Source organism: Ovis canadensis, chromosome 6, assembly GCF_042477335.2.
Source record: "Ovis canadensis isolate MfBH-ARS-UI-01 breed Bighorn chromosome 6, ARS-UI_OviCan_v2, whole genome shotgun sequence".
Taxonomy (NCBI): Eukaryota; Metazoa; Chordata; class Mammalia; order Artiodactyla; family Bovidae; genus Ovis; species Ovis canadensis.
Genome location: NC_091250.1, coordinates 105,468,105 through 105,491,053, shown reverse-complemented (window position 1 = coordinate 105,491,053; position 22,949 = coordinate 105,468,105). Strand labels below are relative to the sequence as shown.

Genomic DNA, 22,949 nt, shown 5'->3' with positions numbered 1-22,949 from the left:
GGGACAGAAATTTTAAATTCTGATGAAATTCAATTTAACCATATTTTTCTTTGTGTTTGCCTGCTCAGTCATGTCTGACTCTTTGTGACCCCATGGGCTGTAGTCCGCCAGGGTCCTCTGTCCATGGATTTCCAGGCCAAAGTACTGGAGTGTGTTGCCATGCCCTTCTCCAGGGGATTTTCCCCACCCAGGAATTGAACCCGTGTCTTCTGCATCTCAGTTGCAGGTGGATTCTTTACCACTGTGCCACCATTTTTCTTCAACGATTAATAATTCTTTGTATGACCTCTCTAAGAAATCATTATCACTCCAAGGTTGAAACATATTCTCCTGTGTTTTCTTCTAGAAGGTTTACTCTTTTAGCATTTTTTGAGTATAACTGACTTATAATGTTGTGTTACCTTCTACTGTACAAAGTGAATCAATTATACATATGCATATATCCACTCTTTCTTAAGATTCTTTTCCAATATAGGTAATTACAGAGTATTGAGAAGAGTTCCCTATACTATACAATAGGTCCTTATTAGTTATGTATTTTATAAATATTCATGTTTATATGTCAATCCCAATCTCCCAGTTTTCCCTCCCTCCTTTCCATCTTGGTGACCATAGATTGTTTTTGATATCTGTTACTCTATTTCTGTTTTGTAAATCAGTTCATTGTACTATTTTTTAAAGATTCCACCTATCAGTTCAGTTCAGTCTCTCAGCCGTGTCCGACTCTATGTAACACTATGCACCACAGCACGCCAGGCCTCTCTGTCCATCACCAACTGCCAGAGTCTACCCAAACTTGTCCATTGAGTCGGTGATGCCATCCAACCATCTCATCCTCTGTCATTCCCTTCTCCTCCTGCCCTCAGTCTTTCCCAGCATCAGGGTCTTTTCAAATGAGTCAGCTCTTCTCATCAGGTGGCCAAAGTATTGGAGTTTCAGCTTCAACATCAGTCCTTCCAATGAACACCCAGGACTGATCTCCTTTAAGATGATCTGGCTGGATCTCCTTGCAGTCCAGGGGACTCTCAAGAGTTTTCTCCAACACCACAGTTCAAAAGCCTCAATTCTTCTGCGCTCAGCTTTCTTTATAGTCCAACTCTCACATCCGCATATGACTACTGGAAAAAACTTAGACTTGACTAGATGGACCTTTATTGGCAAAGTAATGTCTCTGCTTTTTAATATGCTGTCTAGGTTGGTCATAACTTTCCTTCCAAGGAGTAAGCATCTTTTAATTCCACCTGTAAATGATATCATATTTGTCCTTTTCTGTCTGATTTACTTCACTCAGTATGACCCATCTCATGGCCCATCCATGTTGCTGAAAATGGCATTTTCTCATTCTTTTTTGTGAGCTTTTATGTTTATGTATATGGACCAAGTCAAATTAAATTTTATGAATTGTTCAAAGTAGTGGTTGAAATGTATTGCTTCAATTTTGCTCCCATGTAGATATCCATTTATTCCAGCAAGTTTTTGAAATGTTTTCCCATTGAATTTCCTAGGAACCTTTATCAAAATTCAATTAGTGGTATCTATGTGTGTCTATATTTATTTGTATGTATTTGATTTCATGGACCTACTCCTCTTTCCTTATACCAATCAAAGTGTCCTCATTAATGTACTTTGTAAGTCTTGAAATCAAATAGTGTGATTCCTTCAACTCTGGTCTTCTTTTTCATAATTGTATGGATAGTGATAATTCCTTTACTTACTTACATAAATATTATAAAGGATATGTCATTTTTTCAATAATGAGCTTTTCAGAATTCTTGTTTGATATTATACTGAATATATGTGTCAATTTTGGGTTAATTTTTATGTCTACAACATTTAGTCTCCTAATCTGTGAACATGATATTGACATCTTTTCAGTTTTTAGATCTTTTCTTCTATGTTTTATAATTTACAGTACAGAATTCTTATATATATTGCAAAATTTATTAAATATTTTATTGTAAATGATATTTAAATTTTAAATTTATAATTATTTGTTACTAGAATACAGAAAAATAGATTTAAACACATTGACTTTGTATCCTAAAATCTTACTGAATTCACTCATTAGTTCTGGTAAATTTTGTAGTTTTCTAATTCTATTTCTCTTTTTTCTTTTCTTTTTTCTGTATATTAGATCTTTCATATTTATCTTGTAACTGGAAATTTGTACCCTTTACCAACATCTCCCCACTTCCTCCACCCACCCACCGAAACCATGATAACCACCATTCAACTCTCAGTTTCTCTGAGTTTGGCTTTTTGTAGATTCCATAGGGTAAGTGATATTATACAGTATTTACCTTACTTTGGCTGACTTATTTCACTTAGCATAATGTTCTTGAGTCCTTCCATGTCACAAATGGCAGAATTTCCTTTCTTATGGCTGAATAATACTGCAGTGTCTGTGTGTATGTACGTATATATCACATTATATATCACATTTTTTATCCATTCTTCTGTCAGTGAACACAAACAAGCCGTTTCTATATCCTGGCTATTACGAACAATGCTGCAGTGAACAGGAGTTATGCAGATATTTCTTTGAGATAGTGATTTCATCTCCTTTGGCAGAACTAGGATTCCTGGATCATATGGTAGTTGTATTTTTAACGTTTTGAGGAGGCTCCAAACTGTTTTACATAGTGGCTCCATCAATTTACATTCCCACTAATAGTATAAAAGAGTTCTGTTTTCCCAGATCCTGCTAATACTTGTTATCTTTTGTCTTTTTGTAATAACCATTTTAGCAGGTGTGAAGTGATAGCTCCTTGTGGTTCTTATTTGCATTTCCTTGATGATCAGTGTTGTTAACCATGTTTTCATGTATTTTTTGGCTATTTGTATCTCTTATTTGGGAAAAAAAAATGTTTATTCAAGTTCCCTGCCCATTTTAACATCAAATTATTTATTTTTTTAGTTGTATGATTTTCATGTATATTTTAAATATAATAAATTGTGTTTAGTTTTTAACTGTTTTGGCAGAACAGTAGCTCCATCATGGCTAGGAAAGGAAAACTTGGAAAGCTTTTTATAAAGAGCTAAGTAGTGTAAACTATTATCTCTGATTACTTTATGTTAGTAAAGTTGCATAAGGTGATATTTAAGAAAGAGTCTTCCAGGGTAACTTCATGGGTTCAGAAAGTTAATATGTTCATTCATCTGGGAGTGTACCTAAACATTAACTATTTTTTACTCTCTGTCCCTTTCAGCCTTTTTATCTCTCAAGTTTGCTTGCCAGATTCTAGAAAGACTGTCTCATTTCCTTAACTTAAAACTTGTTAATTTTACTTCTGTCAGTGGCAAGAGATTTTCATTATATGTATAATTATGCTCATTTCATTTTTTTCCTCTTCATTGTATATTGATAATATGCCACACCATGTCATGACTAAGGGTGAAGTTTTCCCATAGTCAGCTCTTTTATGCCTTAAATTCTATAACTGTCCAGGGTACAAATATTGAGTTTTACTGAGGAAAGAAAAATTGCTGTGCCATTTTGTAACAGTGTTGGATTCTGTTGGAACCATCTTTAGGTCTTAAGAAACAAAACCACAATGGATGGCCTTGTAAATGTGGAAATGTAGAAAAGCAGACAGTTACAAGAAGAGGAAAAAACACATTTCTGAAAGGAAGTTGGAAAAAGATAATCTCTAAGTTTAAAGGCAATCTCTAAGTGAAAAGGTTCAAAGACATCTCCATCTAACCTGAACATCCACTTGGTGAGTGATTTTTTGGTCTATGGTGATAGTAGAATAAAAAATGTCTAGATTTCTTAAGCTGTCCTTAACACTCTCTGTGATCCAAGACTAGTTATAGGGCAAGTTTATATATATAAAAAGCAGTCTTCTTTGTGGAAGAGATTATCCTAGGGAAAAAAATTCAGGACCAAGTTATAACTTTTTCTTCTGTATTGCATCTCTGAGCATGTTTTTATGCTAGCCTGATAAATAATCAGAGAAGCTGTTTGGGATATAAAAATTTGATACAGAATATTTGAATCTAATCAAATGTACTATAGAATTCTCTATTGACTCAAATCTTAGAATATTAATCTGCTTTTAATAAAACATTGTAAACAAAGTTTTTTTTAAACCTTTCAAGTAATTTGCCTAGAAAACAAAGATTTTGTACCTTGTCAAAATAATTTTCTGTGTTTATTTTTTTTAAGGTAAGAAATGGATTCATTTAGAGAGACACCGATTTTATACACAGAGTGTGGTCCATTTCAAAAGAGGAGAATGGCCCTGGGAGAAACACACTCCACAGACAGATATGGGTCATCTCAGAAGGTGAGAGGCTTAATTTCCTGTGTTTCATATTAAGTCTTTGATTACTTAAACAAGCTAGGTCTTACAATTATGTAACTGTCCATATTTGCCTACAAAGTCTTTATTATCATTTTGGTTAAATGAATGACAAAGTATTATTTGTACAGTGACTCATGATCTTATCTGACCAGATGTCTTGATATTTTTGACAAAATTCTTAAAATCAATTTTTCCTTATAAAAAAGGAGATATTAAACCAATTAGACGGATTCAAGAAATTACCTGAGAAGTATTGTCAAATAAGAAGTCATACTAAGCATTCTGATGTCTTATATGGATTTATAAGTGCTCCAGAAATTATGTAAAATTCCTGGAGAATCTGATGTGTCTTAATATAATGTTAACTTTGACAAGTACATTTTCCCTGATAACTTTAAGATCATAAAACAGAACTGGGTAAGGATTTTGTGAACTGTTAGAAAAATTGGATTCAAGCAGAACAACAATAATACAGGCCTGAATAAAATAAGGAACCTAAAGATAAGTGCTAAAACTGTATAATTCTAGAAGAAAACTGAGATTCCCAAGGTGTTAGTCTTTATGTTCTTGGATTAGGCAACGGCTCCTTAGATAAGACAACAAAAGGACTAACAACCAAAGAAAGTAGACAAACTAGATTTCATTAAAATGAAAGCCTTTTGTGTTTCAAGGGATATATTAATAAATACAATGAAAAGACAGTCCATATAATGGGAGAAAATATTTGCAAATTGTATATATGATAAGCATCTAGTAGACAGAATATTCAAATAGCTCTTACAACTTAATGATAAAGAGACAAATAATCCAATTAAAAATGGACAAAATATTCAAAAACACATTTCTTTAAAGAAGATATACAAATGGCCGATAAGCACATGAAAAAATGTTCAACAGTGTTAGTGCTTGAGGAAAATGAAAACTAAAATCTACAGTCAGTTCAGTTGTTCCGTCGTGTCCGACTTTTTGCGACCCCATGAACTGTGGCATTCCAGGCTTCCTTGTCCATCACCAATTCCTGGAGCTTGCTCAAACTCAAGTCCATTGAGTTGGTGATGCCATCCAACCATCTCATCCTCTCGCCCCCTTCTCCTGCCTTCAATCTTTCCCAGCATAAGGATCTTTTCCATTGAGTCAGAACTTCACATCAGGTGGCCAAAGTAAAGGACCTTCAACTTCAGCATCAGCCTTTCCAATGAATATTCAGGGCTGATTTCCTTTAGGACTAATTGGTTCGATCTTGCAGTCCAAGGAACTCTCAAGAGTCTTCTCCAACACCACAGTTCAAAAGCATCAATTCTTTGGCACTCAGGTTTCATTATGGTCCAACTCTCATCTACATACATGAATACTGGAAAAACCAAACCTTTGACTAGATGGACCTTTGTCAGCAACGTAATGTCTCTGCTTTTTAATATGCTATCTAGGTTGGTCATAACTTTTCTTCTAAGGAGAAAGTGCCTTTTAATTTCATGGCTGCAGGCACTATCTGCAGTGATTTTTGAGCCCCCCAAAATAAAGTCTCTCACTGTTTCCATTGTTTCCCCATCTATTTGCCATGAAGTGATGGGACCAGATGCCATGGTTTTTGTTTTTTGAATGTTGAATTTTAAGCCAGCTTTTTCACTCTCCTCTCTCACTTTCATCAAGAGGCTCTTCAGTTTCTCTTCACTTTCTGCCATAAGAGTGGTGTCATCTGCATATCTGAGGTTATTGATATTTCTCCCAGTAATTTGACTGCAGCTTGTGTTTCATCCAGTCCAGCATTTTTCATGATGTACTCTGCATAGAAGTTAAATAAGCAGGGTGGCAATATATAGCCTTGACATACTCCTTCCCCAATTTGGAACCAGTCTGTTGTTCCATGTCCAGTTCTAACTGTTGCTTCTTGACCTGCATATAGATTTCTCAGGAGGCAGGTCAGGTGATCTGGTATTCCCATCTCTTTAAGAATTTTCCAGTTTGTTGTGATCCACACAGTCAAAGCCTTTAGCATAGTTAATAAAGCAGAAGAAGATGCTTTTCTGGAATTCTTTTGCTTTTTCTATGATACAACAGATGTTGGCAATTTGATCTCTGGTTCCTCTGCCTTTTCTAAATCCAGAACAGGCAAATCCAAAAGACAGAAATATTAGTGGTTTCCAGGGACTAGGAAAAGGGAGAAAGGAAGAGTGACTGCAAGTAGGGATGGAGTTTCTTTTGGGGGTGATGAAAATATTTTGGAATTAGTGGTGATGGTTGCACAAGTTTGTGAACATATTCAAAACCACCAAAAGTGTACACTTTAAATGGATGAATTTTACAGCACAAGAATTTTATGAAGTATATCCCAATAAAACAATAAGTAAAAAAATTCTTGGGCCCTGCCCTAGAACTATTAAATCAAAATGGGGCACATGATGGGGGGAGGAGTTGCCATCAATCTGTATTTAACAAACTTCAAGAGATTTCTGTGCATACTGTTTGAAAAGTACTCTTTAAAAATACTAGATAACAGAAAAGAGACTCTAGCTGACTCATGTTTGGAATGGCTTTTTGGCTTCTTTCACCAAGGATACAGAGAATCAGTTCAGTTCAGTCCATTTCAGTCGCTCAGTCATGTCCGACTCTTTGCAACCCCATGAATTGCAGCACGCCAGGCCTCCCTGTCCATCATCAGCTCCCAGAGTTCACTCAGACTCGCATCCATTGAGTCAGTGATGCCATCCAGCCATCTCATCCTCTGTCGTCCCCTTCTTATCCTGCCCCCAATCCCTCCCAACATCAAAGTCTTTTCCAATGAGTCAACTCTTCGCATGAGGTGACCAAAGTACTGGAGCTCTTTATAGAGTTTCATAATAATAAAATATCAGCCAAGAACAATAATAAAAGTAATGGCTACTATATATGCTGATGATTTTTTTGATGGCTAAGTGAGTAAAGAATCATCTGCAGTGCAGGAGACGTAGGAGACAAAGGTTCAGTTCTCAAGAAGATCCCCCAGAGAAGGAAATGGCAACCCACTCCAGTTTTCTTGCCTGGAGAATTCCATGGACAGAGGAGTCTGGTGAGCTACAGTGCAAAGGGTCACAAAGAGTTGGCCATGACTGAGTGACTAAGCACACACACACACCATATGTGCTATGCAGATTTTTTAAAAGTCATATAGCCATTCAGATGACAGCACCCCACATTCTCCAAGTTCTTTCTGCTGATTAAATGCCATGTAAAAGCTTTTGTTTGTTTGTTTATTTATTTATTTGTTTTTGGTCAGTTCTTTCTACTGTTCCCTTCAACAATAGTTTGAAATTTCCTTGGTTTGGTCTCTTTGAGTGTTCTTTCTCTCTTTCTCTCCCTGGTAGAAATTTTCTCAATTCAGATGTCCCTGTTTTCAGATACTTATATTTGTACCTGACTTTGTGTACTTCCAATTTGTTCATCCATATACTCAATTTGTATTTGTTGAAAACCTTCACTGTACTAGGAGTTTAACATATAGTGATGAATAGGGCTGGTCAGTTTATAATCTAGTAGGAGAGGTTAAAATAAAACAGACAAAGAAACAAGATAGAGTTTGTGATAGATGCTGTAATGGAGGTAGAGTAAATTTCATAACTTGATAAAAAGAATATAGACTGAGAATATTTATATTAAAATAGTGGGCATCAAAGTGTTAACATTTAAGCTGACATCAAAAGCATAAAAGTGACACAGTCCTGCAACCAATCAAGAGAAGAGGACTCCAAGCAGAAAGAGCAATAAGATCAAAGGTAGGAAAGACCTTGTTGTTATTGTTTTTTTTTTTTTTTTTAAGAGGACTCATGTATGCCTATGGCCAACTCATGTTGATGTATGGCAAAAACCATCACAATACTATAAAGTAATTATCCTCCAATTAAAATAAATAAATAAAAATTTTAAAAAGGTTGGTGATGGCTGAAGTTTAGTTATAAAGGGAAGATCACTATAAGTGAGGTCAGATAGATAAACAAGTGTCAGGTCATGCAAGAATTTCTAGGCCAAGGTAAAGAGTTTATATTTTATTTTACTTGCACTGAAATGTCTTTCAAGGATTTTATGTGGCAAGAAGATATGATCTGCTTTATGTTTTTACAAACTTTTGGTTCCTGCATGGAACCATAGTAGCATAAAATTTGGACACAGAACACAATTTGAAGGTAATTATAACAGTTTATGTAAAAGGTAGGCAAATTATCATCCATGGGCCTGCCTCTTGTTTTTTTTTCCAAATAAAGTTTTATTGAAACACAGTCAACAGTGACTTTTTGCATGGGCGGCTGCAACAGCACACAAGTGCAGCCGAGAGGAGCTACCCGATGTCCGAGGTTAGGGGCAGCGGTGGAGAGTGCCAGGATGCCACGGTGCAGGAACGGCTGAGAAGAGCTACCCAACACCTGAGGTCACAGGCAGTGGCCGAGAGGAGCAACCCCATGTCCAAGGAGCGGTGGCTGCATGGACGCAGGAGGGCCAAGAGGAGCTACTCCACATTCAAGGTCAAGAGGGGCAGCAATGAGGAGATACCCCTTGTCCAAGGTAAGGAGCAGTGGCTGTACTTTGTCGGAGCAGCCTGTGAAGAGATACCCCACATCCAAGGTAAGAGAAACTGAAGAAAGATGGTAAGTGTTGCAAGAGGGCATCAGAGGGCAGACACACTGAAAACATAATCACAGAAAACTAGACAATCTAATCACACTAGGACCACAGCCTTGTCTAAGCCATACCCTGTGGGGCCACCCAAGACAGGCGGGTCATGGTGGAGAGGTCTGACAGAATGTGGTCCACTGGAGAAGGGAATGCAAAACCACTTCAGTATTCTTGCCTTGAGAACCCCATGAACAGTATGAAAAGGCAAAATGATAAGATACTGAAAGAGGAACTCCCTAGGTCAGTAGGTACCCAAATGCTACTGGAGATCAGTGGAGAAATAATTCCAGAAAGAATGAAGGGATGAAGCCAAAGCAAAAACAATACCCAGCTGTGGATGTGACTGGTGATAGAAGCAAGGTCCGATGCTGTAAAGAGCAATATTGCATAGGAACCTGGAATGTCAGGTCCATGAATCAAGGCAAATTGGAAGTGGTCAAACAAGAGATGGCAAGAGTGAACATAGACATTCTAGGAATCAGTGAACTAAAATGGACTGGAATGGGTGGATTTAACTCAAATGACCATTATATCTACTACTGCGGGCAGGAATCCCTCAGAAGAAATGGAGTAGACATCATGGTCAACAAAAGAGTCCGAAATGCAGTACTTGGTTGTAATCTCAAAAACGACAGAATGATCTCCAAGACTGTTCATCTCCAAAGCAAACCATTCAATATCACAGTTATCCAAGTCTATGCCCCAACCAGTAATGCTGAAGAAGCTGAAGTTGAACGGTTCTATGAAGACCTACAAGATCTTTTAGAACTGACACCCAAAAAAGATGTACTTTTCATTCTAGGGCACTGGAATGCAAAAGTAGGAAGTCTGGCCTTGGATGTGGAATGAAGCAGGGCAAAGACTAATAGAGTTTTGCCAAGAAAATGCACTGGTCATAGCAAACACCCTCTTCCAACAACACAAGAGAAGACTCTACACATGGACATCACCAGATGGTCAACACCGAAATCAGATTGATTATATTCTTTGCAGCTAAAGATGGAGAAGCTGTATACAGTCAACAAAACCAAGACAAGGAGCTGACTGTGGCTCAGATCATGAGCTCCTTATTGCCACATTCAGGCTTAAATTGAAGAAAGTAGGGAAAACCACTAGACCATTCAGGTATGACCTAAATCAAATCCCTTATGATTATACAGTGGAAGTGAGAAATAGATTTAAAGGCCTAGATCTGATAGATAGAGTGCCTGATGACCTATGGAATGAGGTTCGTGAGATTATACAGGAGACAGGGATCAAGACCATCCCCATGGAAAAGAAATGCAAAAAAGCAAAATGGCTGTCTGAGGAGGCCTTCCAAATAGCTGTGAAAAGAAGAGAAGCGAAAAGCAAAGGAGAAAAGGAAAGATATAAGCATCTGAATGCAGAGTTCCAAAGAATAGCAAGGAGAGATAAGAAAGCCTTCTTTAGCAATCAATGCAAAGAAATAGAGGAAAAGAACAGAATGGGAAAGACTAGAGATCTCTTCAAGAAAATTAAAGACACCGAGGGAACATTTCATGCAAAGATGGGCGCGTTAAAGGACAGAAATGGTATGGACCTAACAGAAGCAGAAGATATTAAGAAGAGGTGGCAAGAATACACAGAAGAACTGTCCAAAAAAGATCTGCACCACCAAGATAATCACGGTGGTGTGATCACTCATCTAGAGCCAGACATTCTGGAATGTGAAGTCAAGTGGGCCTTAGAAAGCATCACTACAAAAAAAGCTAGTGGAGGTGATGGCATTCCAGTTGAGCTATTTCAAATCCTGAAAGATGATGCTGTGAAAGTGCTGCACTCAATATGCAGCAAATTTGGAAAACTCAGCAGTGGCCACAGGACTGGAAAAGGTCAGTTTTCATTCCAATCCCAAAGAAAGGCAATGTCAAATAATGCTCAAACTACTGCACAATTGCACTCATCTCACATGCTAGTAAAGTAATGCTCAAAATTCTCCAAGCCAGGCTTTAGCAATATGTGAACCGTGAACCGTGAACTTCCAGATATTCAAGCTGGTTTTAGAAAAGGCAGAGGAACCACAGATCAATTTGCCAACATCTGCTGTATCATTGGGAAAGCAAGAGAGTTCCAGAAAAAGATCTATTTCTGCTTTATTGACTATGCCAAAGCCTTTGACTGTGTGGATCACAATAAACTGTGTAAAATTCTGAGAGAGATGGGAATACCAGACCACCTGACCTGCCTCTTGAGAAATCTGTATGCAGGTCAGGAAGCAATAGTTAGAACTGGACATGGATCAACAGACTGGTTCCAAATAGGAAAAGGAGTATGTCAAGGCTGTATATTGTCACCCTGCTTATTTAACTTCTATGCAGAGTACATCATGAGAAACCCTGGGCTGGAAGAAGCACAAGCTGGAATCAAGATTGCTGGGTGAAATATCAATAACCTCAGATATGCAGATGACACCACCCTTCTGGCAGAAAGTGAAGAGGAAAGAAAAAGTCTCTTGATGAAAGTGAAAGAGGAGAGAGAAAAAGTTGGCTTAAAGCGCAACATTCAGAAAATGAAGATCAGGGCATCTGGTCCCATCACTTCATGGGAAATAGATGGGAAAACAGTGGAAACAGTGTCACTTTATTTTTTGGGGCTCCAAAATCACTGCAGATGGTGACTGCAGCCATGAAATTAAAAGATGCTTACTCCGTGGAAGAAAAGTTATGACTAACCTAGATAGCATATTCAAAAGCAGAGACACTACTTTGTCAACAAAGGTCCTTCCAGTCAAGGCTATGGTTTTTCCAGTGGTCATGTATAGATGTGAGAGTTGGACTGTGAAGAAAGGTGAGCACCAAAGAATTGATGCTTTTGAACTGTGGTGTTGGAGAAGAGTCTTGAGAGTCCCTTGGACTGCAAGGAGATCCAACCAGTCCATTCTGAAGGAGATCAGCCCTGGGTGTTCTTTGGAAGGAATGATGCTAAAGCTGAAACTCCAGTACTTTGGCCACCTCATGTGAAGAGTTAACTCATTGGAAAAGATCCTGATGTTGGAGGCAGGAGGGAAAGGGGACGACAGAGGATGAGATGGGTGGTTAGGATCACCAACTCGATGGATGTGAGTTTGAGTGAACTCCAGGAGTTGGTGATGGACAGGGATGCCTGGCGTGCTGCTATTCATGGGATTGCAAAGAGTCGGACTCGACCTAGCAACTGAACTGAACTGAACTGATTTTCCAACTACAATGGCAATATTTGAATAATTGTGATAGGGACTGTATGACCTGCAAAGCGAAAATATGTACTATTTTATCATTTATAGAAAAAGTTTGTCAATGCCTGGTCTAGGTGAGTAATCTTGATGGGTAGACTAGGATGTTATCAGCCGAGATGTAGAAATGTCAGAAGATAATGATATATGCTTCATGTATATACTTCATGCGTTGGATACAGCCAACTAAAGTGAAGAAAAGCTAAAGAACCTCTTGATAAAGGTGAAAGATAAGAAGTGAAAAAACTGTTTTAAAACTCAATATTCAAAAAATGAAGATCATAGCATCTGGTCCTATCTCTTCATAGTAAATAGATGGGGAAAATGTGAAAAAGGTATTAGATTTCATTTTCTTGGGCTTCAAAATCAACACAGACCATGATTAGAGGCATGAAATTAAAAGATGCTTGCTCCTTGGAAGAACAGTTATGACACACCTAGACAGTGTATTAAAAAACAGCGACATCACTTTGCCTGCAAAGGTCCATCTAGTCAAAGCTATGGTTTTTCCACTGCTCATGTATGAATGTGAGAGTTGAGTCATAAAGAAGACTGAGAGCCAAATAATTGATGCTTCTGAATTGTGGCAATGGAGAAGACTCTTGAGGGTCCCTTAGACTGCAGGGAGATCCAATCAGGCCATCCCAAAGAAAATCAGTCCTGTATATTTGTTGGAAGGACTGATGCTGAAGCTGAAGCTCCAATACTTTGGCCACCTGACTTGAAAAGATGACTCATTGGAAAAGCCCCTGATGCTGGGAAAGGAAAAGGGGACAAGAGAAGATGAGAAGGTTGGGTGGTGTCACTGAGTCAATGAACATGAGTTTGAGCAAACTCAGGGAGATAGTGAAGGACAGGGAAGCTTGGCATTCTGCAGTCCATGGGGTCACACAGAGCTAAACATGACTCAGCGAATGAACAAACAAAAATTCAAGAATTATTCCTAGTGGTTTAATGAAAATAATTGAGTGTACTGAGATGCCATTTATTGATGGGGAAGGAACTGGGGAAAGACTGGGGAAGGAACATGTTTAGATGGTAGTAGAATTAAGAATTCTCTCTTAAGCAGAAAAAAATTCAAATACCTGTGAAATATCCAAGTGGAATTGTCAAGGAGGTAGCTGTATATCAGTGTGGAACTCAGGGAAGTGTCTGTGCTGTAACTGTTGTATGGGAGACATCAGCACAGAGAACTACGTGTGGAATCTACATGGAGAGAAATCTGGAAAGAAATCATGGTCCAGAACAGTGCCTTGAGGACCCCAATATACAGTGGTCTCTGGTGTCAAAGTACTGGATTTATCCTCATGTTTTTTTGTTTTGTTTTTTAACTTTAAACACTTATTTTTTTTTTTGGCTGCACCACCTGGTTTGTGGGATTTTTAGTCCCCTGACCAGGAATCGAACCTGGGCCATCGGCAGTGAAAGCATGGTGTTCTAAATGCTGGACCACTGGGGAATTCCCTTATCCTCGTATTTAAGTCATTTCCTTCTTTCTGCATTACCCAAGCTTTCTCATCTTCTCTAGAATCTGGCACATTAGTTCATATCAATTTTTAAGTAATTTTTATAATATCCTGCAAAACAAATGCTACTATTCTCTGTACACCTAGAAGGCAAAAAAAAAAAAAAAAAAAAATTCCCAGAGTGATCCTAACATCTTGCTGAAGATAATAATGTCATTAGTTACAAAGAACAAATCACAATATAAGCAAAAAAACAAATGTGTTAAAAAGATACTGGGAGGTAACAAAATTTCTGGCAGGATCAGAAGATGTTCATCAAGAAGAATATCCTAAACACACAGCAGCATGGGGCTGATGAAGACAACCCAAGCTTCCTCTCTGGTCACAGACACCATGGCTTTCATTGCTGCCACCCACTTGCCATGCTGAACAGTGGATGCTTTTATGAAAACTGCTGCAGCTGAAGCAAGATATGTCTGCTTTCACTGCCCCTACGTGTTTCTTGGGTTACAGTACCTCCTCTAGCTGGATTTCACCACAAAGCACCCAGTTCATGAGGTGCTGAAACCTACTGAGGACTTCTGATAACATTTCCTGAAACATCTATTTAAATGCAAAAGAAATTCCACTGAGAAGACAAAGTGGGTTTCCCCTGTTTCTTATCACCTGTTGGTGCACGCATGATAATAGTGTCTCAAGTATGAACACCAATTTTGTAGCAAGTCAAAACATTAGCTTTGCTTGACATGGGGGACAGCTTTTTACTCAGCTTTAGATAGACAATTAACAGAGTCAGACTCAAAACTTTCCTAGTGGTCCAATGGCTAAGACTCCACTCTCCCAATATAGGGGGCCCATGTTTAAAATCTACTTGGGGAACTAGGTCCCATATGCCACAACTAACAATTCCCACAGAACAACTGAAAAAAAAAAAAAAAAAGATCCTACATGCCATGAGCTTCTCAGGTGGTGCTAGTGGCAAAGAATCTGCCTGCCAGTGCAAGAGACATAAGATACACGAGTTCAATCCCTGGGTGGGGAAGATCCCCTGGAAGAGGGCATGGAAACCCACTCCAGTATTCTTGCCTGGAGAATCCCATGGACAGAGGAGCCTGGTTAGTTACAGCCCATAGGGTCGCAAAGAGTCAGGCACGACCGAAGCAACTGAGCATGCACTCACCCACATGCCCACAGCAAAGACTGAAGATCACTTGTGCCACAACTAAGACCTGGGGCAGTTAAATAAAAAGCATTTTTAAGAAGAGTATCATACTCAACAGACATTCACGTGCCTTTTTCCAGACTTCTTTTTCAGTTAGTGAGGCATTGGAATCGTGGGATCTTATAACTCTTCTAGCTGCCTGATGGGCTACAGTCCATAGTGTTGCAAAGAGTCAGACATGACTTAGAAACTAAATAGCCTCAGCAGCTAGGCAACTGTTAGCCAGCAACTTTTTAACAGATGTTTTAAATCATTAGTCTCTAAGCAGTTATCCAAGATTTCTATTAACACTTCCATGTGTCATTTAACATTTTGATGTCTTATTTGCCTTGCGAATAGCCAACATTCATTTCATGTACTGAAAGTACAGTAACCCTTGTCATGAATTTCCCTTCAATATACCCTACTATCCACAGGTAATGAAGCTTCCTTAATTAAAAACTGTTTAGACTCAATTTGAGGGGCCTTCTATAAAGATATTCAAGATAAAATGGAATTATTGACACTTTTCCTTTCTCCTCACCTCTAACTTCTAGCAGCCAATGTGATTAATTTTTTCCTTAGACTACTCTGGTGATATGGTATCAGGACCTTAGAGAAGATAAAAATAGTCTTGTCAATGTCATTATAGTTCACGTTGAATGCCCTTGCAATGAGGTACCCATGGCCATCTCTTCCTTTAATGTTACAATTTTACAATTTCTTCAAAGAATTACAGTCTCTCTATAATGTACCCTCCCTTGAAAAACACCAGAGCTCAAACCGCAAAGGTCTATTGTTGCTAATTTACTAATGCATTATACAAACATTTTGATCACTACCTTTGTATGAGAAGCAAGACTGTTCCCTCATAATTTTAATGATAGGAAGGGAAAAATCAGGAAAGGTCCTTCTATCCTCTGCTTTTTAACTGATAGAGGCATATAGTTAGAGTAAAGACTTTAGTGGTTCAGAGTCTAATTTGTCATTAGATGAAACCTTTTCTATCCCTATGGCACCTTTCTAACCGTTTCTGAGAGGCCGTGTTCTTAGTTCTAAACAGTGGTTCCTCAGATAGATAACTAAGTTGCTTTGTGGAGTTAGCAGAGACACAAGCATGCCACTGGATTTTGGTCTTTCAAGAACTGAGTATATGTACCCTCCATTTAGGGAAGGAATCCTGGTTACCCACAACCCTCAAAGCTTTTCATGTGGAAGGCATGCCTTCAACACGCTGTCAAGACTTCAGAACCTATAACCAAGATATGAGCTGAGATCCCAGGACTGATTTTGTGGTCTTCTTTAGTCCCTATTTTAAGGGTCTAATACTACTTCCCCTCTTGCTTCTCCCAATTTCTAATTACTCCTGCTGAAGAACAGAGAAACGGGATGGTCACTCACATTCTCAATTCAAGTATGTCTCCAAAGAAGCACTTAGCTGCTGCTAGCATCTGATCTCATATTTTCTTAGAGAACTTTATCTACCAGAATCTGCTTTGTTGCTCCTCTCGCCACTATCCTCAGAAACAGCTTTTTCAGTATCCACTCCTAAGAGGTTTCTACTTCTCCCTGATATTTAGTGAGTATTTTAAGAATTAAATATCCATATCCCTTCTTTTGTTCACTTTCTTTCTCTTCCATTTTCTTTCCTTCTCGTCTCCAAATTCTAAATATCCAGGCCAGAGTCTCAGAGGTATTGATAATCTTTGGTCACTGAAAAACTTCTATCAGTTCAATTCAGTCACTCAGTCATGTCCGACTCTTTGCAACCTCATGGACAGCAGTATGCCAGAAAATCTTTGGTCACTGAACAACTTCTATAGGAAGACATTTGCAACAGATTCGCATCAGTGTCCTTCTCATTTAATTATTCTGCCTGTATTTCTCTAGGATGATTGAACCAGTGAAGTTGCTCAGTCATGTCCAACTCTTTGTGACCCCATGGTCTGTAGCCTACCAGACTACAGACCATGTAGGCTCCTCCATCCATGGGATTTTCCAGGCAAGAGTACTGGAGTGGGTTGCCATTTCCTTCTCCAGGGGATCTTCCAGACCCAGGGATCGAACCCAGGTCTCCCACATTACAGTCAGAAGCTCTACCGTCTAAGCTACCAGGGAAGATTGAGCCCCTATCTGAAAGATATAATTCTATAACTACCAGTACAGTTTTTGATACTTCAGCAATTCTGCCATGAATGTTAAGACCTATCCAATTACTGAGCCTGAACTATAGCCCAAACTTCATAGAAGCCTACCTGAAAGCTAAGGAAAAGCTGAGGCTTCTAGCTAGAGAAAAAATTTCCTCTTTGGGGTTTGCTTTTAAAATTTGGTGATCACTGGCCCTGATTTATAGGTTAGCCTAGGGATCTTCCTCCCCTGATATGTTGGACAGTTCCCACAAAACCTAGTCTCCTTATCTTTAAATATATATTCCTCTAAGGGCTCTGATGCAGGAAGAAAGGTGGTTTAAGAGATGCCCCATCATCTCTTGGTGGTACTGTCAAGACCAGCAGATATAGGATGGGTCAATATGACCTTTTGCTTCTCTCAGTTCATAGAACCTCTTATGTTACAGTGTGGCAGCCATGGGAAGGATGCTCCCACTAATGCTACCAACAGATAGTATATCTGAGATGGGGAGATGCAACTCCTCTCTTATGCCTGAGACATCATGTGAGCCCCTGTAATACACAATGTTGAAAATCTTCAACATAAGCATCAAGGCTATACTAAGTTAGGTAGGCATTTGGTGTGTTAGATGCTATTAAGTTACAAAATCTGCTATTCCCTAGAAATGACTGATGAATTTACATCATCCTTCACCGCTAAACCATTTTCGGATGTGTTTGTCTCCAGGCAGTTAAGTTGCACTGGTTATATTTGATTTATCAGGATTCGGAACAGCACTGTATAAAGATAATGTGCTGTGGCAGTGTGTTTCATGCTAGCCTTTTTCTTGTTCTTCCTCAGTGTCTAGGCCAACAGTTTGTTTTGTGTAAGGAGTCAAAAAGGACCAGAAAATTTCCTCCTTATTTATCATTAAGACAGCCTCATTCACTTCTTTCTTTGTCCCTTCTTATCTCAGAAAGACCTTCCTGAGGTGCTGGTCCACTTAGCTCTAAGGCTGGTTCCAGACTTCATCCTGGCCCAGCGCCTGTTGGCTGATGGCTCTTTTATGTAAACTACAGCGACGCATCTCAAGATGGGGTGGTAAAGGCCCTCTTCCTCTATGGTGGACATGCTTAGAGGGAGACTTTCCATGAACTTCATTCCAGCCATCTTCAGAGGGGAGACATTTCCCTGGAGTCCCATAGCTGATGTGATTTAAATGTTGAATTTTACAATGAAAAAATTGTTTCATGTCCAACAATCAGTATTTTTGTCTTCAGTGTCTGACTTAAGGATTCCTTTGTTACTCATCAACGTATCTAGCTATTGGGGTTTGTAGAAAACCCCTGGCACTTAATGAGAGAGGTAAGAATGGCCTATCTGTTGACTTTGTAGTATGAGATGTTGCAGCGCCAAATCATAGAGCCCCAATTCAAAACAACATTAATGCCCAGTTGCACATTTCCGTGTCTGTGATCAGCCATTTCTGAGAGAGTTTTCACCAATCTGATTGCCTTGATCATATTGATACCTGTGATATATATTTTAGCATTTAATGTTTTGATACATATTAAAATTGTGAACTGGCTCTAAATCTATTTAAGCATTCTTTTGAATCATGGAAACCTTAAATGATACCACTGGATATGAGCTAATAGGAGATTTGCATGTTCAGTCTCTTAGTCATGTCCGACTCTTTTTAACCCCATGGAGTGTAACCTGTCAGGTTCTTCCATTCATATAATTTTCAAGGCAAGAACACTAGAGTGGGTTGCCATTTCTTACTCCAAATTAGGAGTTTTACAAATCTATTAAAGGTGCCATATATTGGGGTAGAGAAGGCAATGGCACCCCACTCAAGTACTCTTGCTTGGAAAATCCCATGGATGGAGGAGCCTGGTAGGTTGCAGTCCATGGGGTTGCGAAGTCGGACACAACTGAGTGACTTCATTTTCACTTTTCTCTTTCATGCATTGGAGAAGGAAATGGCAACCCACTCCAGTATTCTTGCCTGGAGAATCCCAGGGATGGGGGAGTCTGGTGGGCTGCCATCTATGGGGTCGCACAGAGTCGGACTGAAGCGACTTAGCAGCAGCAACAGCAGTATATTGGGGAAATAAGAAACGAGAGACATAGCAGAGTTAGTATATAAAAACATCTTACAGAATTTTGGGTCTTTTTATTATTGTGATTGAATGTAGAAATAAAGTTCTGTATCTATATGATGCTATAATCCATCTATCATTTCTCTGAATGCTGGTTATCAAGAGATTCCTTGCTTGTATTTTTCTAGATCATTTGATGGCCATATCGACTAAAGCAGAAGGTGCTTGTCCCTGGCAATGATTGCTGATGTCGAGTAAAATTAGTCTTAACTGTCCTTGTGCTGCTGGGATACATGATACTGGTTAACAGCCTACAAAAATAACAGGATGTGGTGTAACATGACGCACTAAATCCTCTGCTAAATCAGTTTTTTTGTTTTTCTCAACTACCTTCCTCTTTTCATCTGACATTTGAACTGATTGTACCTTCCTTACCTCTATTCATGAAATCTAAAGTTCTCACTAGGTCAACACTAGAAAGATTGTGACAACTGGTGTTTTATTCAAAACCTCTTACTTTAAATAAGCATTTTAATAGGTGAGAAAGACTTTTGTTATCTAAATATCTGCTACAGAGTAAGCCCAACATCTTGAATCTTCTGATCCTCTTTGCTCTTTCTTTCATTATCCCACCACTCACTAGCCCCATTCTACTTTTTTACCATATGATAATGAACAATAGTTACTATTTGAGGATAACTTCTTTGTGCCAATACAATGTATAAATTATCTTCACTTAATCCTCTCCTCAAGAATTCACGTAGTTCCTTTAGGGGTAAGCGTCACACTTTATTTTTTGGGGCTCCAAAATCACTGCAGATGGTGACTGCATCCATGAAATTAAAAGATGCTTACTCCTTGAAGGAAAAGTTATGACCAACCTAGATAGCATATTGAAAAGCAGAGACATTACTTTGCCAACAAAGGTCTATCTAGTCAAGGTTATGGTTTTTCCAGTGGTCATGTATGGATGTGAGAGTTGGACTGTGAAGAAAACTGAGTGCTGAAGAATTGATGCTTTTGAACTTTAATGTTGGAGGAGACTCTTGAGAGTCCCTTGGACTGCAAGGAGGTCCAACCAGTCCATCCTAAAGGAGATCAGTCCTGGGTGTTCATTGGAAGGACTGATGCTGAAGCTGAAACTCCAATATTTTGGCCACCTCATGTGAAGAGCTGACTCATTGGAAAAGACCCTGATGCTGGGAGGGATTGGGGGCAGGAGGAGAAGGGGATGACAGAGGATGAGATGGCTGGATGGCATCACTGACTCAGTGGACATGAGTTTGAGTGAACTCTGGGAGTTGGTGATGGACAGGGAGGCCTGGTATACTGCAATTCATTGGGTCGCAAAGAGTTGGACATGACTGAGCGACTGAACTGACTGACTGACTGTATACAGGTTTGAAGAGGTTGGGTGACTTGATTAAAGTCACACAGGAATGTGGTAGAACTGGAGTTCAGGATCAGACTGTCTGACAGCAGAGTCAATACAGGTAACTCTACCTGATAGTCTTCCTTGTCTCTCCTAAAGTTCAGTTTGCATATACACAACCTTGCCTGCCAAGGAGGATGGGGGTTGACCATTTCTAATGGCAGGCAGGTGGTCCAGAGATGCCTCTGTGAACATTGCATGCTCTTGAAACCTATCTCCATCCACTCCTCCATGTCTGTCTCACTGTCTCTTCTTTTTCTATGCCATTCATTCATTCCTCAAATATTTATTGAGATTCTACCAAGAAATTCTCCTGTTACTGAAGATACAGCAATAGGCCAAAGTTTCCCTCTCAAGGACCAGTCACTATTGAGAGTGACTGTTGACAAATTATATATATGTATACATACATAAATAAATATGTTAACATAAACAAATATATACACAATCGACAAGTTTATATATATATACACACACACACACAATATACATAATGTGTCTATATACAAATTATATAGAGTGATTTAAGAAAGAGTCTATCATAACTATATTTCAGCAAAACACTGACAGAAGTGACGGACAAATTTGCTAGTTCTAGGAGAAATAGTACTCCAGGCAGAGAGACTATCAGGTGCAAAGATCCTAAGACAGGAGTTCTATGACATATTTAAGGATCAGTATGGCTGTAATTACTAGTAAAAGCAGTTTGAGATGGTGAGGTTGAAAGGTTTGTGCCTTGTAGGATATGAGAACTTTGAATTTCCTCTAGCTGAACTATAAAGCCATTTGGAAGATTTTTTTAACAGAAGAGTTAAATTACCTGTCTTTTTCAGGGTTTACCATGCACAGTGTGAAATCGAACAAACAAAGATGAAAGGAGACCAGTGCATAGGATTTTACAGCAGTTCAGGCACAAGATAATAATGCTTGCATTTGTAGTGGAAGCCTTGAAGCTGGTGAAAAGTCATTAGGTAAAGGTGTCTTTGAAAGGTAGAGCTGACAGGACTTGCTAGTGAATTGACTGTGTGGCAAGAAATACATGATATACTAAGGATGGCTCTGAGATTAGCTTGATCAAGTGGAAGCATGGAGTTACCATCACAGAGACAGGGAAACACAGAAGAAGACTGGATGGGAAGTGGCTTGGGATTTAAAGTTTTATGTTGATCTTTCTAAGGTTATAAATTCCAAGTAAAGATGTAAAGTATTGAACAGCTGCATATAGTCATATGTAGTTCAACAGAGAAGTTTGACTTAAATTATATAAATTTGGGATAGCATTTACAGTTAAAGAACTGGATTGGGTCACTCATGGAAATGAGTATAGAATAAAGAAGAGAGGCACCCCCTTAATAGTTCTATTAATATATCTTCACTGCACATCAGAATTTTCATGGGACTTTAAAATATGTATGCATACCAGAATCCTAAAAAAAACTCATCAAATCAAGATTTTTGCAAGTAGAACACAGGAATCTACATTATCAATAAACTTCCCAGGGTGTTTGGGAATTAGAACTATAAGCATCTGTTTATGTTACATTAGGAATTACTTTTTAGTGCTAAAAAGATACTTCTCTCCATATAAACTGCCATCTACTCAAATGTAAGCTAAGGTTTTCCCTCACCCTAAGTGTTCTACACATTTTTTGCACAGTTAGCTCATACAATATTTTCAAAGAATAAGTCTTCAATGCCATCATATTGTTCTCGAAGGCAACAGTCCACAGCATGGCTTGAAGGATCCTTTCTGGTGTTGGCCATCTGTCTTTCCACATCATAAGGCATCTGTTCCCTTCACAAGGCACTGCAACCAAACACTGGCTTTCCTCAGTCCCGAGTACACATCCACTTCCTCTTGCCCCTTGGTTTTGCACTTGCTAAATCCTCTGATGACTCTTTTTTCCCTTCCTTAACCTAACTAACTCTTACTCATCTGTTGACCTCAGCTCAATCATCATTTCCTTAGGGAAGAGTTCTCTAACTTTTCTGACTAAGCCAAATCTCCCCATGGTAGTAGGTTATGAAGTAAACATAGGAAATTACAATCAGCATTTTTTTAAAAAAGAAAATAGAATGGGAACAAAAATGTCAGAGTGGTTTGCACATGGTAAAGGTAAGTATTGTCTTTTAAACTTTTGTTTCTTGTACATGCAGAAGAAGATGTGTTTTCCTTACAATACTTTAATAGTTGCAATATGTTGTGTGTATTATTACTAGCTTCAGTTCAGTTCAGTCACTCAGTTGTGTTCGACTTTTTGTGACCTGATGAACCTCAGCACGCCAGGCTTCCCTGTCCATCACCAACTCCCAGAGTTCACCCAAACTCATGTCCATTGAGTCAGTGATGCCAGCCAATCATCTCATCCTCTGTCATCCCCTTCTCCTTCTGCACTCAATCTTTCCCAGCATCAGGGTCTTTTCAAATGAGTCAGCCCTTCGCATGAGGTAGC

The 22,949-nt window shown here is 38.8% G+C and overlaps 1 long non-coding RNA gene across 2 annotated transcripts in view; it reads left to right on the top strand.

Moving 5' to 3' along the window:
- Positions 1 to 22,949, top strand: part of LOC138442630 (uncharacterized) — a 94,975-nt gene that overhangs the window by 67,556 nt on the left and 4,470 nt on the right. Inside the window, exons 3-6 of one of the 2 annotated variants that reach the window (XR_011257795.1) lie at positions 2,135 to 2,275; positions 3,534 to 3,719; positions 4,169 to 4,289; positions 8,543 to 10,305. This is a non-coding gene — a long non-coding RNA (uncharacterized lncRNA). Of the gene's footprint in view, positions 1 to 2,134; positions 2,276 to 3,533; positions 3,720 to 4,168; positions 4,290 to 8,542; positions 10,306 to 22,949 lie in introns of those variants that run through there. The other variant, XR_011257793.1, reaches the window with a different exon arrangement.